Here is a 17428-nt window from a genome sequence, read left to right as displayed (position 1 = left end):
AGAAATAACCTCAGGCATACGAAGTTGCAAGCATCAGGTCCAATAGTAACTTCATAAAGCACATTAATTATCTAAAGTACTCGCAAATCACAGACGCATATATTTCAAGGTATACATTCTTATAATTCCCATCAATGATTCAAAATGGTTCACTCAATCTTCTAATTGAGACACATGATTCTTAGACAAGACAACTACGAGAAGAGTTCAACTCAAGCATTGATGAAATTCATGAATAATCTAATGTTACTACCATAACTCTGCATAGATCTGGAGCAATGACTACTTTAAGAGCATGCCAAGGCCAAAGAAGGCGCCATGCTGCTACCCGTGCTATGTTCGAATGTGTGTTCACTGCCTTTGGAGGATTCATACAATATTTAGGAATGCCATTCAAATGCATTATGTATGAATATATAAGTGCGTTCATCTAGACAATATGCTCTGGCATGTGTGATTGTGCGTGTGTGTGTGTGTGTGTGTGTGTGTGCGAAGTTAGTTTCCGACTGTGACAGAGGATGTGATAGACCAGTGGGTGTGGTGTAGAACAAATATTCATATAATGTGGATATTTACATGTGTACGTATGCACATGCCAACTGCACACATGCACACTCAAATATATTTGTATGTATGTGAATGCGTACAGATTAAGGATCCTGCATAAAATCCGCACTCAAACGCAGATGAATACATTAGCCAAAACTTGTGTTTGTATGTGAGGGGCAATGTCTACAACTACAATGAGTAGGAAGGAATACAGACACAAACATTGACTTGTCACACCCGGATATGTGTGGCATACATACATACATATGCATGTATGTATTTGTGCAACTCGAGTCGATGGACAGAAAAAAATTATCAACAAAATATTTCAATTAGAAACTTTTACTAAAGTTTTCAAATAAATGAATTTGAAAAATTTATTAATTCAATCAAGTTTGTAGTCAAATTAGTTCACATTTGTGGGGAATTTGTCGAAAGACTCATATCGTATAACATGTTCTGAATTTTTGTTTATTTAAAGATAGAATGGAACTTGTATTAGTTCAAGGATTTAAATAAATATTTGATTGGGTTTATATTGGATTGGAAGCCACTGTAGCGCAGAGGTTAGTTTTTCCGCCTGGGTTCGATTCTTGGCGAGAACATCAGAAAAAATGTTCTACGGTGGTTGACCTCTCCTAATACTGGCGACACGGCGGCCACGGTAGCGCAACGGTTACCATGTCCGCCTATGACGCTGAACCCCTGGGTTTGAATCCTGGCGAGAAAGTCAGAAAAATATTTTCAGCGGTGGTTATCCCCTCCTAATGCTGACGACGTTTGTGAGGTACTATGCCATGTTAAAGCTTCTCCCGAAAGAGGTGTCATACTGCGACACGCCGTTCGGACTCGGCTATAAAAAGAAGGTCCCTTATCATTGAGCTTAAAACGTGAATCGGACTGCGCTCAGTGATATGTGACAAGTTTCCCCAGTTCCTTAGTGGAATGTTCGTGGGCAAATTTCCATTTGCGATGCTGGCGACATTGGTGAGGTACTACGTCGTGTTGAAACTTCTCCATTAAGAGATGTCATGCCACCTGTTCGCACTCGGCCATATCATTGAGCTTAAAACTTGAATTGGACAGCACCCATTGATATGTGAGAAGTTTGCCCTTGATCCTTAATGGAATGTACAGGGGAAATATGCATTTGCAAATATTGGAGTTATGTGCCAAAGTATATGATTTTCCTCAAAATTGGTAAGTCTAAGGAAGTGTTGAATTTAGAATCGAAATTCTGTAGCCCCGTGTAAGACAACTCCAAAACCTCTAGCCTATGGATAACTCTAGTCACCACACCTATTACTTACATTAATTGGCTATTAAAGAAAATTTGTCCCATGAGCCGACATAGAATAGCGCCCCAAGCGCCTCGTTTTCTAATCTCAAATACCATTCAATTAAACTCTTTATTGAAAAACGACAGCAAATATGTTCGGTTTGGGCCCTAAAAACTATGAATATCGAGCTCCACTGTCCTGAAGACCTAAATTGTCTTGGTGAGCAAATATGTCCTAATTGGGGGTTGTTATGGTGGTGGGACGTCCCCTAGACAGTTGGTCCCTAATGTTGATATCAGATTAATGGTCTACTCCCAAATACCCTTCATTTTTCCATAGTCGGCAAACATGACCGGTTGGACGGGGGTCGTTTTGGGAAATGCGGCGGCCACTCAGTGACTTGGCTTTGAAAATATATATCAGATTCGTGTTCTACTCTAAAATACCTCCTATTTGAGCCTCATATTGCAATGGTCAGCAAATACTTCCTATTCGGGTGGTGTTATGGAGATGGGATGGCCCATAAACACTTTTTCAGATTCGCGCTTTACTCTCAAATACTTTGAATTTGAGCCCCATATTGCTATGGTCGTAAATTTGTCTCCTTTGGGGGATGTTTTTGGGGAGAGACGGCTCCCCAAGCTCTTGGTTCCATATTTGGATATCAGATTCGTATTCTACACTCAAATACCTTTTACTTAAGCCCCATATTCTCATGGTCAGTAAATAAGTCATGTGTGGGTGGTGTTTTGGGGAAGGGTGGGACCTCCAAAAACTTGGTCCCACATTTGGATAAAAGATTCGTATTCTACTCGTAAATACCTTTCATTTGAGTCCCATATTGCCATGGTCGGTAAATATGTCCGATTTAGGGGTGTTTTCGGGGTTGGGGTGGTCCCCCTAACTCTTGGTCCGACAATTGAATATCCGATACGTATGCAAAATGCAAATATTGCCCATGAACATTCCACTAAGGAACAGGGGCAAACTTCTCACATATCAATGAGTGCAGTCCGATTTAAGTTTAGGCTCAATGATAAGGGTCCTCCTTTTTATAGGCGAGTCCGAACGGCGTGCCGCAGTGCGACACCCCTTTGGAGAGAAGTTTTATATGGCATAGTACCTCACAAATGTTGCCAGCATTAGGAGGGGAAAAACCACCGCTGAAAATTTTTTCTGATGGTCTCGCCAGGATTTAAACCCAGGCTTTCAGCGTCATAGACGGACATGCTAACCTCTGCGCTACGATACGTATTCTTATCCTAAATACCTTCCATTTGAGTCCCATATTGTCGTGATTGGTCTAAATATATGTTTGGTAGGTTTTAGGGTGGGGCGGCCCCCCCTATGTACCCCATACCAAATTTAATTTTTTTGGGCACTATTTGAGAGCACACAAAATTTCGTTTAAATCGCAATACCCATCTTCGAGATATGGCGTTTCTGAAAATTTTGGAAGGGGTAGCGGAGACTTATTCCTCTGTAGTTGGCACATTCCGTCTTGTCTCCTTTCTTGTGTAGGTGACATAGTGTGCTGAGGCTCTAATTATCGTGTATGCGTTTTTCTAGCCAGATTGCGCAGACAAGCTGATGCGTACAGCGTGTCGCCTTTGGTCTAAAATAATTCAGCAGACAACCCGTCGGTTCCTGCTGTCTTGTTGTTCTTCAGTCTGATTACAGCTACTGGACCTCATTCTGACTAAGAGGTTAGCATTCTATACCATCATCAGGGATTGGTTCTGCGGTATCCTCTTCGCCGCCATCGTCGGACACTAGCATTTGGGTAAAATGTTCTTTCCATATCCTCAGTACGCTTTCTGTGTCAGTCATCAGATTTCCTTCTTTGTCTCTACAGGAGGAAGTGCCTGCACCAAAGCCTTCGGTTTGATTTTTAAGCCCTTGGCAGAATTTCCGGACTTCATTCTGACTCCTGTACATCTGAATTCGCTCACACTCACTTCTTTCCATTTCCGTTTTCTTTCTGTGGAATAGACGTTTCCCCTCTCTCCTCATCTACCGATACCTAATCATCATCTGTCGCGTTGCTACTGATTGCAGAGTTGCTCTGTATGCCGCATTCTTGGCTTCAGTAGCATCTCAACACTCTTGGTTGTACCATGGGTGTCTTTTGGGGAGGCTTCCGGTACCCAAGTACAGATTTCGCTGCATTTTCCATGGAGTGGGCAATGGATTGCCACGGCGCCGTTATATCATCGGGACAATGAGTGCTTTCATCAAGCAGTTGGGTCAATCGAGTGGAGTATGCCGTTGCCAGCTGTTGTGTTTGTAGCTTTTCAATGTCCAGCTTCCGTGCAGTGTCAGATCGTACTTTCCTCGCCATACTCAAACGGGCCCGAATCTTTGCTGCAACGAGGTAATGATCCGAATCTATGTTAGCTCCACGTATCGATCTTTGTTGGTGTTGTTGTAGCAGTGTTTTGTACACTGAGGTCGAAGCCCTTGCCGATGAAGGACTCCATCGTGTCAATCCGGTACGAATAACCGGTTGCCTTGGGTATAATCCGGTTGGTGTTTTGATCGGGTGACAGCTATGTCGCATTGTAATTTTTTTTATTTTTAAATCTGGTGCTGCTAACTACCATGTTTTTTGAACGCGGCGAACGTGGCATGGGCCCAAATAAGGCTTATGTTGAAGAATTTGGCCTTAATGCGGATTGTGGCTAGCCTTTCACTCACTGGAGTAAACCTGAAGGCAAGGTGTTTCATTCTCCGACTAACCACAAATCTAAAGCTAAATTTATGCCTTGTCTCATGGCGTCACCACTTGGTGTTGTTGTGAAGCCCTTCTCGAGCCACCGCACTTCCAGTATGGCAGTAATGTCTGACTTGTACTTCTCCAATATAACCGACACAGTGCGTACATTGCACACTGCGGACATTCCAGGTGCAGATACGGAAATCGTGGTCATTAAAACGTTTGCAGGAGCCGGCAACATGGGTGGATCCTTTTTTTTTCTTTTTCGTTTTTTTAAAGAAACCTCTTCAAATTTTCCGGTTGTTGGGTTACCAACCCAACGCCACAATTTCATTTTATACCCACCACCATAGGATGGGGGTATACTAATCTAGTCATTCTGTTTGTAACACTTCGAAATTTTGATCTAAGACCCCATAAAGTATACCTATTCTTGATCGTCTTGACATTCTGAGTCGATCTAGCCATGTCTGTCCGTCGGTTAGTCTGTCAAAATCACGATAGCGCTCGAACGCGTAAAGCTAGCCGCTTAAAATTTTGCACAGATACAAACTATTAATGTAGGTCTTTGAGGATTGCAAATGGGTCATATCCGTTCAGATTTGGATATAGCTCTCATATTAACCGATTTCCCGATTTGACTTCTTGAGCGCCTGGATGGGAAATTTTTGCCCGATTTAGCTGAAATTTTGCACACAGTGTTTTGTTATGTCTTTCAGCAACTGTGCATAGTACGGTCAAAATTGGTCTATAACCTGATATAGCTCTCATATAAACCGATTTCCCGATTTGATTCCTTGAGTCCCTGGAAGCCACAATTTCCCTTCGATTTGTCTGAAATTTTGCACATGGTATTCTGCTATGACTTTCAATAAATGTGCCAAGTACGATCCAAATCGGTCTTTAACCTGATATAGCTCCCATATAAACCGATCTCCCGAGTTGACTTCTTGAGCCTCTGCAAGCCGCAACTTCCTCAGACCTTACAAGCCGCAATTTTTGTCTGATTTGGCTGAAACTTTGCATGTAATGTTCTGATATGACTTCCAACAACTGTACCAAGTACGATTCAAATCTGTCTATAACCTGATATAGCTCCCATATAAACCGATCTCCCGAGTTGACTTCTTGAGTCCCCGGAAGCCACAATTTCCATCCGATTTAGCTTAAATTTTGCACATAGTATTTTGCTATGACTTTCAATAATTGTGCCAAGTACGATCCAAATCGGTCTATAAACTGATATAGCTCCCATATAAACCGATCTCCCGAATTGACTTCTTGAGCCCTTACAAGCCGCAATTTGGGTCCGATTTGGCTGAAACTTTGCATGTAGTGTTCTGATATGACTGTACTAAAGTAAAGTCCAAATCGGTCTATAACCTGGTATAGCTCCCATATAAACCGATCTCCCGATTTGACTTCTTGAGCCCCTGGAAGCCGCAATTTTCATCCGTGTCAAGTACGGTCCAAATCGATCAAGAACCTGATATAGCTCCCATATAAACCGATCTCCCGATTTGACTTCTTGAGCCCTTACAAGCCGCAATTTGTGTCCGATTTGGCTGAAATTTTGCATGTGGTATTCTGTTATGACTTTCAACAACTGTGCCGAGTACGGTCCGAATCGGTCTATAACCTGATATTGCTCCCATGTAAACAGATTTCCCGATTTGACTTCTTGAGCCTCTGGAAGCCGCAATTTTTGTCCGATTTGGTTGAAACTTTGCTTGTAGTGTTCTGATATGACTTCCATCAACTGTACCAAGTACGATCCAAATCGGTCTATAACCTTATATAGCTCCCGTATAAACCGATCTCCCGAGGTGACTTCTTGAGCCCCTGAAAGCCGCAACTTCTTGAGCCCTTACAAGTCGCAATTTTTCTCTGATGTGACTGAAACATTGCATGTAGTCAACATGTTCAGTAAAGTCCAAATCGGTCTGTGACCTGGTATAGCTTCCATATAAACCGATATGCCGATTTGACTCCTTCATTCCTTACAAGCCGCAATTTTTGTCCGATTTGGCTGAAAGTTTGCATGCGGCGTTCTGTTATGACTCCAACAACTGTGCCAAGTATGGTCCAAATAGTTTATAATCTGGTAGAGCTCCCATATAAGTCCGACTTTCGATTATCCTTGTTCCATGGGAACACACCATGGGTTCCCAAGATCCGGCCGAACTTAGCACACTCTTACTTGTTATCGTTCTATAGGCGAACTCGTGGCACATTGTAGCTCACTAGCTTTAACGGATGTTAAAAGTAGCTACCCAGGTGGCACTGTGGGGAGTTTTGTGTCCACATTAGAGATGAAGAAAGTCCAAGATAAGCTTGGATTTTTTCAAAGTCAAAACCAATCAGAACCGTTGCTTGGTTTCGAACAACCCCAACTCACTCCACACCTATTACGATGGTAGTAAAGTAATTTCACCTGTACCTATTAACTTTTCTCTGAGTGTATATTAAAATGAACTAAAAAACCTCGTCTTCATACAACCAATTGCAAATGTTCCACACAGACAAATGCAAAATATGTAAGGAAAATACTAAAATTAAATGAATCCTTTTTTCCGCCATTGTTTGAAGCTCCAGTTTCACCCAGTGTGTTCAAACGCAAATGTTTGTCTGAGGGAATTGGTACATTGTTGTTATGCTTTCCATGCTACTTTTCGATTCGTTACACTTCTGGGAGTAAATGGCAAGATGGGATTTGGGGTTAACTGTATATTTGCCTTTGTATGAAATGTTTAGTTTTCTGTTATTTGCAGTGTAAACTCTCACATATGCATGTAGGGTACACACAGCAGCAAGGCATGGTAATAATTGTAAACATGGATTTTTTTATGGTAGCAGCCGCAGCTAACCAAGGATGTGGCAAAAACACAAAGAAATAAAAGTGTTGTCATGTTGGAAGCAAGCATGGAACGGTGGTGCAGAATTAATGCCACACATGGTAGAATAAATAGTTAAGGGATATTTTAATAATTAAATTTTTATAATTGTCTGCGAAATGCTACTTATTATTCCTTAAATGAAATGTTAACTGCAACAAAGATGGCTAAAGCAGATAACTAAGTGGTGTTTGTGTGACAATTTTTTTTAGAAATATTTGCCAAGATTGAGTTATAGAAAACTTTAAAAAAAACAAGAAATCGATGTAAAGACGTACACATAGGCTCAGGTTGTAGTTGACATACAATGTGAGCAGCAACACACTAATTTGAGGCAAACCACAGGCGGACATTTTATAACCACCGGGTGACCAAGATGGAGCAGGAGGCCACCGTAGCGCAGAGGTTAGCACGTCCGCCTATGACCCTGAACGCCTGGGTTTAAATCCTGGCGAGACCATCATAACATTTTCAGCGATGGTTTTCCCCCTTCTAATGCTGGCAATATTTGTGAGGTACTATACCATGTAAAACTTCTCTCCAAAGAGGTGTCGCACAGCGGCACGCCGTTCGGACTCGGTTATAAAAAGGAGGCCCCTTATCATTGAGCTTAAACCTGAATCGGTCTGCATTCATTGATATGTGAGAAGTTTGCCCCTGTTCCTTGGTGGAATGTTAATGATGCTGATAAAAGATGTTGCGCTGCTTGTAAGGGGTAGAGATCCGAATCTGTTATGCAGAAAGGCCGAAAGGGACTTGGAGATAGCATACGACTGGGCTAGACCTAGAGGTCTCAATGTTAACCCAAAGACGATTTAAACCTGTCGGTTCGCAAGGAAGACGAAGATGGGCCAATTTGACGCACCACTTATCCTCAATACAAGGTCAAATACCTAGTAATGATCTTGGATAGGAAACTGAACTGTGAGTGTAACATTCGTCAGCGTAACCAGAGGGCTCATAGATGCTGGGCGCTATGTAGATGGGCCGTAGGCTCAAAATGGAGGCTGAATCCATGAATAGTCCACTGGCTCTAATAGAAGCAAGATTAGACCAAAACTTACTTACGCCTCAGTAGTTTGTTGGACTGCGATGGAGACAAAGCGCAACGTAAGGATAATACAACAGGATCAAGAAACTTGTTGTATTGCCATAGGCGGGGCGCCGAATACCACGCCTATTAGGACAGTGGCAACAATTCTAGATGTCCGACACTTGGACACACAGATTAAGTGTAGGGCAGCCACTGCGGCTATGAGGAGTGCTGCCACTTACCTTTGATTTTGTATACCCTCCACCATAGGATGGGGGTATACTAATTTCATCATTCTGTTTGTAACTCCTAGAAATATGCATCTAATTTTAACTCCATCTAGCCATGTCCGTTCGTCCGTCTGTCTGTCGAAAGCACGCTAAATTTCAAAGGAGTAAAGCTAGCCGCTTGAAATTTTGCACGTATACTTCTCACCTGTGTAGGTCGGTTGGGATTGCAAATGGGTCATATTGGACCATGTTTTGATATAGCTGTAATATAAACTGATCTTGGATCTTGACTTCTTGAGCCACTAGAGTGCGCAATTCTTATACGATTTGGCTGAAATTTTGCACAAGGTGTTCTTTTTCATGGTTTTCAAGAACTGTGCTAACTGTGGTTGAAATCAGTCTATAACCTGATATAGCTGTCATATAAACCGATCAGGGGTCTTGACGTCTTGAGCCTCAAAAGGGCGCAATTCTTATCCTATTTGGCTGACAATTTGCATGGCGTGTTTTGTTTTGACTTAGGCGCCCCGGTAGCTGAGTTGGTAGCGTGCTGGGATTACCAGTGCAGGGGTCGTGGGTACGATTCCCGCTAGAAGCCTTGTTCTGTCGCAACTGTTGTATCACAATGGATTTAAAATTGTCTAAGTGAGTCTGTAAGGGACTACCATTCTTACCTTACCTAACCCTTCCCAAAATGCACCAACGGACTACATGTCTTACTATAACAATATGGAACTAAAATTCAAGGTATTTGAAAAGAGAGTTCGAATTTGACGTCGAAGTTTTGGGCCAACTATCTCAATGGCTTCCACACTTGCTCGAGAGGTCATGTTGCCGATTTAAAAAATCGGGGTATACATGAAAGGGTTTTAGGAGAAGAGTACGAACGTAACACTCAAACATTTAACAAGTGGCTGAGAGTCTGCCTTATACCTAAGTTGATATGTTGCCCAATAATAGCAATACGATATTCAAATGAAGGGTATATGGAAGTAGGGTAAACATTTATGGACCAATAATGCCAACATTTTTTACAACGCACAAGAAGAAGAGAAGTTTACTTTAAATCGGTTCAGATTTAGATATAGCTCCCATATATATATATATATATTTGACCGATATTGAGAAATATTGCAATAACGTGCTAATTTGTTAACCGATTCCCTCAAAACTTGGAAGGAAGAAATTTCTTAGGGCTCTTAGTATTACTGGTGAATTTCATAGAAATCGGTTCAGATTTAGACGTAACTGCGCCCGATTTTCACTCCAAGAGCAACTGCAAGCGCATTTATTAACCAATTTTGCCAAAATTTTGTACAACGCTTTCCTCGACGACTACCACTGAGAAGTTTGTTCAAAATCGGTTCAGATTTGGATATAGGTCCCAAGTATATCTTCGTCAGATTTTGGCTAATTTGCAATAATGCTGTCATGCAAATTTGAAACGGATTGTTTATTAACCCATCTGAAAACAACCGTCAAGGTCCATACAAATTGGTTCAGAATTGGATATAGCTCTCACATTGCACTTATAGGGTAGGTGTAGGGTATTATACAGTCGCCACCGCCCAACTTTTGCTTTTCCGTACTGGTTTGAATTATGCACTGCATTCAACCGAAAAGTTTTAGCAAGTTTTGTTTGCCAATAATGTGGACTATTTTCGAAGTCAAGATACACCCATGAGACCTAGAAGTTTAGATTATAAATATCAGTAAATTTCTATTCTGGGTATTGTAGACCTCCCCCTTACACCCATTTTCAACCCTCCCCCTTACACTCATTTTCAAAAACGACAGATCTCGGAGATATAAGCGAAGTTTTGCCTACCGCCTTATTGTACACCAAAAACGTGTAATTGGTATAAAATTTTGGGGTGAAATAACCAGGGGGGACGCCCCATCCCAAAACCCACCCGAACGGACATGTTTACCGATTGGGGCAATATGGGTATCAAATGAAAAGTATTTAATAGTAGAGTACGAACTTGGTTTGAAAATGGTACCTTCAGAGTCGGGGGGTTTCCCACCCCCAAAAACACCACCCAACAGGAAAATTTTTGTTTGAGGGCGATATGGGTATCAAATGAAAGGTATTTTATTAGAATAGAGTACACATTTGACATAAAAATATACTCCTTGGTGTCTGAGGGGTCTCCCCACCCCCCAAAAGCCCCCAGCAGGACATATTTACCGATTGGAACAATATGGCACTCAAATGAAAGGTATTTGAGAATAGATTGTGAATATGACATTTACAATAGGGTCCAAGTACCTAGGGAGCCTAGCCATCTCAAGCCCAAATCCGCCCCAAATATAGTGTCAAAAATCAAAAGGGACCGATCAGGACAATATGGGGCTCAAATGGAAGGTTTAAGGGAGTAGAATACGAAATGGTGTCAAAAATTAAAGTACCTAGGCCGTCGCCCCAAGAGTACCGCCCAATATAAAAAGTAGACCGATCGGGACAATATAGGAATCCAATGAAAGGTATTCGGGAGTAGAGTATGAATATGATATTAAAAAGTGGATCTAAGTATCTAGATCCAAGTCCCAAGCTCAAAACCGTTGCAAAAGTACCGCCCAAAATCAAAGTGGAAGGATCGGGACAATATGGGACTCAAATGAAAGGTATTCGGGAGTAGAATACGAATATGATGTCAAAAATTTAATCAAAGTACCAAGGGCGCCGCCCAAAACCGCACAATAATACCGCCCAAAATTAAAAGTGGACCGATCGGGACAATATGGTACTCAAATGAAAGGTATTGAAGAGTAGAGTACGAATAGGATATTTAAAATTGGGTCCAAGTATCTAGGGAGCCATTCCAAGTCCAAAACCTCCCCAAAAGGTAGAAGATAAACAAATTGCACTGAGGCGATGCATATGGTAGTAAGTAAAAAAATTCTTTTTCGCGTGGTGCTAATGTAGGCGCAGAAGAGTGGGCCGGGCTAGTTTCATATGAATGTATACTTATTGTAGTTTACCAATTTCAAGCTTGGACCTAAAATAGTTAACTAGATTCCTTAGAACGCACCACCTCCAACTTTGGACCTCGTGGCGGCACGGGTTATCGTTAAACGATCGCCATAATATTTCATAGTTTGCTTAATGGAATCAAAATTAAAAAATGGAGGGCATGCCATTAAAAAAATACGTTTTGCCTTTTGGGACACTCTTACCTATACTCGCAATAGGCATACAGTTGTCAAGGCAAGAAATTCATATGAATCATAGATGCCTATTAATCAACCTGTAATAGAACAAACATATTAAGCTTGCGTGTGCTACGACTTTGTGATAAAGGTAGGGTTTGCTTCTAATTTGGCTGTATTACTCCTATCAATAAGCTATTGATGATAGAATCAAAATGCTATATGTACTCTGCTACAGAGATAGTATACCAAATACACTCAAATAAAATCACAAAAGTTTTTCTTATATATTCTTGGCTCTCTTTTGTCTTCTCTTTTCCAAATCCTTAAATTGGACAATAAAAATAAATTTTTATTTACACATTTAAAGGCACTTTGAAAGGTATTCTTTCCTCTATTTCAATAAACAGTAAAAGTAAACGAATTTAATTTTATTGTCAACATAACCTGTAAGGGTGCCCGCATCCTCACCCACACTCTAACATTATTTGAATATTTACCTACACACATGTACATCTGTACATGCAAGAGCTTCAAATTACAAAAACAAATCTACAGACATGACAAAGTTCCCATACCACTTATATGCTTGCTCAATATGGAAATTCTGAATAAATGAAGGAAGTTTATCCCTAAGAAAGAATGAAACTACAGAGTCACAAGCTGTGAAAAAATTTTTCAATGCCGACTATATGAAAAATCCGCAATTACTTTTTGGGCAACCCAATGAAATGAAACAGTCATCGAAGTCGAATCAAGAGGTGAGGACAGCGTGTTGACGGCAAAAGTGAGCGTTTACTTTGCTACGCTCAGAAGAAGACCGAGAAAAGAACCCGGGACACGACGAAAGAGAGAGAGGAGTATGCACAGGCACCGCAATCAGGCAAAAGCGTAGGATGCTGGAAGAAATGGAACTGACGTCCCAAGAACTTCGACGGAAGCTGGCAAGAGAATCAGATCTCCCCTAAAATCCTAAAGAAGAAAAAAAGCTCCCCGGTTTCAAGTACTCTGAGAAGAGCAGACCATCCCCCCCCGCAATGGAGACTCTAGACAGTGTCCTGTGGAGGGAGGCAAAGTCGGAACCGGAACGAAGGAAGCGCGCAAGGCCTCTGAGTCTTCATAGAGGACTGTGACTTCCAAAAGGACGCCACAGCCATCACGTAAGGGGTAGATTGTCTTTGAAAAAGGTAAGGAGCCGCCCTCTTACGCCCGAGCGGCAAGGAAGCACAACAGAAAAGAGCTAACTTATGCAGTCATCAATATCAGCGGTGCATCCGATAGGATTCCACAAGATCATCGGTCCCAATTGGAGGATCTGGTTAACGAGCGGATTTTCAAACATGTGTGGTACTCTGTAGAAGGTCGACCCATACAAATAATGGGCTGCGAGTATAGGGGCGACATCTTTACGCTGTGTTTTGCATCGGCGCAATGCATTGATCCTGTGGAGGGAGGCAAAGCCGGAACCGGAACGAAGGAAGCGCACGAGTCTTCATGAAGGACTGTGACTTCCAAAAGGACACCACAGCCATCACGTAGGGGAAGATGATCGTTGAAAAAGGTAAGGAGCTGACCTCTTACGGCCGAGTGGCAAGGAAGTACATCAGAGATGAGCTAACATTTGCACTCATCAATAACGGCAGCGTATCCGGTAGGATTCCACAAGATAATCGGTCCCAAGTGGAGGATCTGGTTAACGAGCGGATTTTCAAACATGTGTGGAACTCTGTAGAAGGTCCACCCATACAAATAATGGGCTGTGAGTATAGGGGCGACATCTTTACGCTGTGTTTTTTGCATCGGCGCAATGCATTGATCCTGTGGAGGGAGGCAAAGTCGGAACCGGAACGAAGGAAGCGCACGAGTCTTCATGAAGGACTGTGACTTCCAAAAGGACTCCACAGCCATCACGTAGGGGAAGATGGTCGTTGAAAATGGTAAGGAGCTGACCTCTTACGGCCGAGTGGCAAGGAAGCACAACAGAAATGAGCTAACTTATGCAGTCATCAATAACGGCAGTGTATCCGGTAGGCTTCCACAAGATCATCGGTCCCAAGTGGAGGATCTGGTTAAGGAGCGGATTTTCAAACATGTGTGGAACTCTGTAGAAGGTCCACCCATACAAATAATGGGCTGCGAGTATAGGGGCGACATCTTTACGCTGTGTTTTGCATCGGCGCAATGCATTGATCGGTCGTCGATTGATCGTCGTAGGTATCCACGCTCCCTGGGAGGGCATAAAGCTCGACCTGGTGAGTAAGATGGACATCCCCAAGCTCACAAAGGCAACAGTTTTCATCAGGGGATGGGGCAGTAAGTTTGCGACGGAACGCAAGTAGCAAAACCAAGAGTTGGCCGTGGAGAAATGGGAGATCTTTCACAGGGAGGAAAAGGAGGAAGTAACTCTCCTTGTGGTTGGCATTGATCAAGTCTCTGTGACAAGTTTGACTAAGACAAAAGGCATGGCGCACTACGGGAGCAAGGCTGTCTTTTTCAAGATTGGGAAGACTAGGATAGGCAAAAATTCTCATATTGAGATATCAGGCGGTGAAGTGACTGGTGACTCAATACCGTCCAACAAACAGACAATCACCGACTCTGTCAATATTTGGAAGACTAGGGTAAGCAAAGATCCTAACACCAAAATATCAGACAGTGCAGGGGCGAGAGACCCAACATAGGGACCCGCCATAGGGACCATCACCAACATTTTCAAGATTTGGAAAACTAGAATAGGTAAAGATCCTAATATTGAAACATCAGGCAGCGCAGCGAAAGGAGTCTCAATGCAGCCTAATGAACAGGGAGCCAAAAATTAGACCATAACCTACTCCCAAGAAGACTTAGATAGGAAAATACCCTAGTATTGAAACATCAGACAGTAGAAGGGATGGGAAACTCAATACAGCCTTACAAACAGGGACCCGCTGATGGAACCATTACCGACTTTCGCAAGATTTGGAAGATTAGGAGTGGCAACGATGACATCAGGCAGTGCAGTGATAGGAAAGTCAATGCAGTCTTAAGAACAGGGGGCAGAAGATGAGATCATCAGACTTAATAACAGAGTAGAGGATGTGTATTACACACGGCTCAAGAAATACCATAAAAATTACCAGAGGGGTGAAACGTGCCTCCTGGAAGCTTTCCTGCGTACAGATCGATAGCGTTAACGATGAAAAAGTTTCTCTCAAAAAAAAGTTTCTCTCAAAAACCCATGTCCACACTGAGACGTTAATAGACGACATGGAAGTGAGAGCAGAGACAATGGAGGACATGTTAAGGCTTTTGATAAAAACGCATCTCCACATGATACGACGGGACTCACGGAGATACCGGAATGTTGGAATAATGCGATTGATCGAAGGCTTAAGATAGCCATTTAAGATAGCCGAACCTCAGGGAATATTTCCGGTGTTACTACAGAAGCCCAATATTTTTACAGCGTGCCTGGGACTTGCATATACTCCGTAAGCCTGGCAAGGCAAGTTATACCAATGGCCTACAGACTTTTAAGCCTTACTTCCTTTCTACTCAAAACCATTGAACGTTAACACCATGATAAAGAGTAGGACATCAAACGAACTGCTCAAATACAAACAGCATGCCTATACCAAGAGAAGGTCGGTGGAGACTGCCCTGCACGAGGTTGTGCATAAAATAGAAGAATCCTTCGATGCCAAAACGTACACACAGGCGGTATGCATTGACATTGTGAATGGATGGACCGGGTCCTTAGAGACTGTATAAACAGGTGAGCAAATTTTGTGTCCCTTGACATCATCATAAGGAAAAAAGTGGCATAAGGCATGCCACAGGGGAGTATTTTATCACCACTCCTATAGGTGACCACCATAAATAACCTATTACAGATGCTGACTGAGGAGGGATTTGAACCCGTCTGCTATGCAGAAGATGTTATAATACTTCTTAGGGGTAAGGATACGAACCAGTAATGCAGATGGGCCGAAATGACTGGGCTAGACCTAGGAATCTCAATGTTTACCCAGAAAAGACCGAAATCTGCTTGTTCACTAGAAGACAAAGATGGACCAATTTAACGCACCGCCTTTCCACACCACCACGAGCTTGGACAGGAAACTGAATTGGAAGTATCATATTCAGGAGCATACCGTAAAGGCTCACAGATCTTAGGCACTATGGAAATGGGACGTAGGCTCGAAATGGGGCCCGAATCCGAGGATAGTCCACAGGCTCTACAGAGTGTGATTAGACGGATACTTACTTACGCCTCAGTAGTTTGGTCAACATCCGGTCCAGAGACCATGTTGTCTTGGCAAAAGCGGAGCGATGAGGACCATGCCCTCTAGGGCACTGGAGAGTATTGAAGATATTCGACTCATAGACATACAGATTAAGTGTGAGGCAGCCATTGCGGAAATGAGACTTAAGGCGATAGTAGAATGGATAGAGAATACGAGCACGTCTTACCAGCGCGGAATAATCGAGGCAACTATAGGAAAACTGGTAGGAATGGAAGAGGTTTCCGATCGGATACCTGAGACGCCGCTTGAGGTCGAGTGCGAGGCCTTGCTGCCATCGGCATAGTCTCTGGTATAGCCATCTTAGACTGCTTGACCATAATACGATACTGCAGAGATCCGGGCGATCATTGTATGCCTGAGGTGTTGTGGTACTAACGCAAGGACTTCAAGTGAAAATATCTTTAAGGACATTAAACTAGCCATCAAAGCAATAACAACCAGTAAATAAATAATTGTAGCATTGTTTTATACTTTCTGAGTTGTACCAACCTTTCTTTTGGGTTCTCTTCTGAGTGAGTCTATATAGTCTATAGCCTTTTTTGTCCTTGCTTCCCGTATATTGTGGACGAATCTGAAAAAAAAACGGGACATTACTTTAGGAAATACAGGCCAAGTAAGACATATCACATGCACAATTCCAACATATCATCCAATTCAATAGAGACGTATAAAAGAAAATTTTACATGCACCTTTCTCGCAGCCATAAAATAAGCATTCTTATGTTTGCAGCGAACATCCTTAAAGGTAACTTAGCTCTGCTTTAGATAAACAACTTCCTTTGGTGCTGTTGTTGGCCGAAAAGTCAGAGAGCAAAATGCTCTATGAAAACTTGCAAAAGAACTGCTTCATAAGAAAACAACAAGACTCGAGCAAACAAAAGAGAAAAAGCACAGAAAACACGAAATAATAACAACATTAACGACTACAAGGAAGAGAAATAGGAAACGGTGACAAAAATATAAATACCATACGCACGCACACACCGGCAAGGACACCACATTCATATAACCATCAGGTTTTCTAGCCTTTCAAGGGAAACGCAAATCGTTGAACACCTTTACAATGGCTCCACGTACATGTACGAAATTTCACGTACCCACAGAGCACGTGTTGGGCCACGCTGTGTCTTAGCATTAATGAGAAACTCAAGATGTGTGTGTGTGTTTTTCTTTTGAAGTACAAAAACACAAAAATGAAAGAAAGAAATACAAAACAGAAAATGTCAGCTCTTTTTTAATTTTTGAGGTTCTTGTTATAACCACCACCGTAGGATAGGGGGTATATTC

General features: G+C 42.3%; 1 protein-coding gene and 1 long non-coding RNA gene across 4 annotated transcripts in view; one reads left to right on the top strand and one right to left on the bottom strand.

Moving 5' to 3' along the window:
- LOC106083964 (uncharacterized) overlaps positions 1-17428 on the bottom strand; it is a 285492-nt gene that overhangs the window by 46244 nt on the left and 221820 nt on the right. Inside the window, exon 1 of one of the 3 annotated variants that reach the window (XM_013247306.2) lies at positions 16631-16665. The exons of the other annotated variants lie outside the window; for them this stretch is intronic. The gene's annotated coding sequence lies outside the window, so the exon portion shown is untranslated. Of the gene's footprint in view, positions 1-16630; positions 16666-17428 lie in introns of those variants that run through there. 3 annotated transcript variants of the gene reach the window in all.
- Positions 1-17428, top strand: part of LOC131995534 (uncharacterized) — a 154539-nt gene that overhangs the window by 15657 nt on the left and 121454 nt on the right. The gene's annotated exons all lie outside the window — the stretch shown is intronic.

The sequence above is a fragment of the Stomoxys calcitrans genome, chromosome 3, assembly GCF_963082655.1.
Source record: "Stomoxys calcitrans chromosome 3, idStoCalc2.1, whole genome shotgun sequence".
NCBI classification, from domain to species: domain Eukaryota; kingdom Metazoa; phylum Arthropoda; class Insecta; order Diptera; family Muscidae; genus Stomoxys; species Stomoxys calcitrans.
The sequence above is the reverse complement of the archived record's forward strand: the minus strand, read 5'-3'. Positions and strand labels throughout refer to the sequence as shown.